Genomic DNA, 4,253 nt, shown 5'->3' with positions numbered 1-4,253 from the left:
TTCAACATCAGTAGTCATCAGAGAAATGCAAATAAAAACCACAATGAGATATCACCTCACATCAATTAGAACGGCTATCATTAACAAGGCAAATAATAACAAATGTTGGAGAGGCTGTGGAGAAAATGGAACCTTCATACACTGTTGGTGGGAATGCAGATTGGTGCAGATGCTATGGAAAGCAGTGTGGAGATTCCTCTAAAAATTAAAAATAGAATTACTATATGACCCAGTAATCCCTCTCTTGGTTATATCCCCCCAAAATCTGAAAACATTTATCCATAAAGATATGTGCTCTAATGTTCACTGAAGCTTTATTTATGGTGGCCAAGACATGGAAACAACCAAAGTGTCTTTTGATCATTGGATAAAGAAAATATGGTATATAGACATAATGGAAAACTATTTGGCTGTAAAAAAAGATGAAATAGTGCCATTTGTGACAACATGTATGGATCTTGAGATTCTAACGCTAAGTGAAATAAATCAGACAGAAAAAGTTGAGAAACATATGATTTCACTGATATGTGGAATATAAAACTGAAAACAACAAAGGAACAAGACAAACAAATGAAGAAACAAAAACTCATAGACACAGACAATGGTTTCATAGTTACCAAAGGACAAGGGAGACGGGGGGTGGTGAGAGATGATCATAAAAGGGATAAAATATTTGGTGATGGAAGAACACACAAGGTGATATATAGATGAAGTATTACAGAATTGTACACCTGAAACCTATGTAACTTTACTAACAATTGCCACCATAATAAGTTTAATTTAAAATATAAAGAAATATGGCTGGGTACAAAATTCTTCTACAGAAAATAGAAGCTTTCTCATATAGTTTTAAAAAAATAGAAGATATAATAAAATGTAACTTCAACTAATTCTGGAGATTATAGAAAGCCACGAGGACTTACCTGACCTCATACATATGAGAAGCAGCTATTCCAAAGTGTCAGGGAAAGAACAGTGAGGTGCTAACATAAAACAGGCAGAGTGATCAGTGGGACAGGGTATAAAGTCTCAGGAATCAAACAGAGTTCATGTGGATTCAGTCTTAGATGAAGAGGTTATTTCAAATGGGAGGGTGTAGGGATGGACTGTTTAATAAATGCTATTGAGCAACAAGAAACTCCCTATAATAAAATACAGCAGGACTCATAACTCACATCTTAGAGCCTGCTATGTTTCGAATGGATTGTATTTTTAAATAAGAATAAGGAAATCATATAGAATGGAAAGAAAATGTTAGAAAATTGTTTTGTAACCTGGGATTGCAGGTCTTCCTAATCATAACAAAGAAACCATAAATAAAATGTTGATTAAAATAACTATTAAAAATGAAAAATAATTTTCTGCATGAAAAAGGCCATCATCAGGAAGCGAAACAACAAATTAGAAAAATATTTATAATGCATAGTTTTGACAAAATACTAGTATATTGCAACACACACACACACACACACACACACACACACACACACACACACAGTGATTAAGTTTGCAAACTTTCCACTTTGCACTTCCATGGTGGAAAATTCGCGAATGTAATTGTCCTAGCTCCTGTGTGTGTGTGTGTGTGTGTGTGTGTGTGTGTACACACAATTAAGTTCACTGTCTTGCTGTAACAATGTTGTTAATCTTTTTTTATATCAGAGGGATTTGTCATGATGAATTTTTACAAACTGGACAGTTAACTAAGTTTACTATTTGGAAATGCTGAAAAGTCTGCGTGAAAAAGTTAGACGACCTGAACTTTTCACCAACAATTCATTTCTCTTGCATCATGACAATGCACCAGCTCACATAGCACTGTCTGTGAGGTAGTTTTTAGCCAGGAAACAAATAACTGGATTGGAACACCCTCCCTACTCACCTGATCTGGCCCCCAATGACTTCTTTCTTTACCGGAAGATAAAGGAAATATTGAAAGGAAGACATTTCTTTTTTTTTTTTTTAAGAGAAATCTGTTTAATTTACATAGCTGGAATCTTTTAAACAAACATATTGCCCTTGAAATTCAAATCAAAGTTTCTGAAAGGAGACAGTTAATGTCAATTCTTCTTTTGCAGCTATTTGAGGAATTCTTTAGTTTCTTCCAAGGTAATACTGTGGATCAGAAGTCATGACAGTTTTAAAACCTAAGATATTATTTTTTTATGACAGATATCAAACATTAGATCTTTATTGGACCTATAGAACTTATTTGAGGAAGGTTATGGAAGGTGAAAAAATAAAATGCAGCCCAGTGCAGAACATTTTTTCAATTTGTCTCTGTAATTAATGCTTAGTCAGCCAGGGGCGGGAGCCTATGATTTTGAGCTGTATCAGTCCTATTGATCACTAGATCATCCAGCAACATTAAAAATCAGGGAGAACATTCGAGAGGACTTTGCTGAGTAGTTAAGATCTTCTTGTACCCCTCTTATCCAACAGATGAATTTCACAATAGGATCATAAGCAGAGCTTAGGCAGACCTTCAACTTGCTCCCTAAAGGCTACATTTCTTCAGCCTCATACAGATTTTCATGTTTCTTGCAAAACTTCAATCTGCCTGTGTACTTCTGCAACAAACATTCTAAATGCAAATTGAGACTGGGAAAAGGAGAAAAACGTAAAATTCCTGTGAAAGAAGTATATCTATAAATATAAGCCAAGTAACTAAAATAATGCTAAATAGGACAGATTGTGTAGTTTACAATATTGATTCAATATTAGTAAAATGGATACTAAAAATGGTCAAATGAAATTATATTCTTCACTGGATTGCTCACTCTTACTTTCTGTAAGTATACCGCACTGAAAGGAAGACATTTCGATGACACTCAGGACATCAAGGGTAATACGACAACAGCTCTGATGGCCATTCCAGAAAAAAAAAAGAGTTCTAAAATTGCTTTAAAGGGTGGATTAGGCACAGGCATCACTGCATAGCTTCCCAAGGAGAGTACTTCGAAGGTGACTCTTTGAAGGTGATTCAGCAATGAGGCATGTAGCACTTTTTCTAGGATGAGTTTGCAAACTTAATTGTCAGACTTCACATATCTCCTACACATTACTCAGGAAGACCCGTAACAACAAATAAGAAAATGAGCAGCTCAGTTTGGAGACCACCCATGGTGAAGCATCTGTGCCTTATTACTCCTTCTGGTATTCCTATGATGTGAATGTTGTTGCACTTGATGTTGTCCCACAGGTCTCTTAAAACTATTTTCATTGTTTTTTATTCTTTTTTTCTTTTTGTTGTCCCAACTAGGTGATTTCTGTTATTCTGTCTTCTAAATCACTGATCCAATCCTCTGTTTCATTTAATCTACTGGTGATTCCTTTGAGTGTGCTCTTCTTCAGTTATTGTATTCTTTAGTTCTAACTGGTTGTTTTTTATGACTTCTCTATCCTTCATTATGTCCTCACTAAGTTCCTTAAACATTCTTGTCATCAGTGTTCTAAGCTGTGTCTCTGAAAGGTTGGATACATCTGTTTCATTTAGTTCCATTTCTAGAGGTTTCTTCTGATCTTTTACTATGGACATGTTTCTTTATTTCTTCATTCTGGCTGTCGCTCTGTGATTACTTCGATGTATTAGATAGATCACTTAGAAAAAAAAGAAAAAAGAAAATAAAGGGGGGGCTCTCCACCCACTTTAATCTGCAGACCACTTGCTCAGCAATGAGAGACTCTGGGCAACTCAGCTATTGGGGAGAAGGGCGCAATGTGTCAGGCGCCGGCCTCCCTCTCCAGTTTGCAGTGAGCTTCCTGCAATTAGCTGCTGCATGCTTTGGAACCATGTTCACCACCAAAAATCCTCACAGTTGTTGCGGGTTGTCTGCTGTTGCCAAAAACTCTCTGTGGCCTGCCAAGGTAAGTGCCAGGAACCAAGGGCTCAGGGTGCCCCCGGCAACACAGCTCTAGGTGGGCAGGGCAGGCCTTCAAGGCATGACAGGATGTGGTTAGTAGCCCCACCAAGTCAGAGCAGCATGCACTGCTGCACAGGCAGCCAGCCCGCACAAACTCAACAGTAACGCCCCAGCCGAATCATGCAGGTGTACAGCTCTCACACACACACATATTAATGAGATCTTCTCCCTCTCTGCTCCTCATCTCTGTGTTTGTATCCTGAAAGGGTTCAACACCCATTTACCAAAACGATAGGTGTGTGTGTGGAGGTCTCCGCTTCCACACTCTACTGTGAGATCCTGGAGAACAGGGACAAAATCTCATCTATTTTTATAGTATTGACAATGTTG

The sequence above is a fragment of the Hipposideros armiger genome, unplaced genomic scaffold, assembly GCF_001890085.2.
Source record: "Hipposideros armiger isolate ML-2016 unplaced genomic scaffold, ASM189008v1 scaffold_159, whole genome shotgun sequence".
Taxonomy (NCBI): Eukaryota; Metazoa; Chordata; class Mammalia; order Chiroptera; family Hipposideridae; genus Hipposideros; species Hipposideros armiger.
This window is presented reverse-complemented; position numbering follows the sequence as displayed.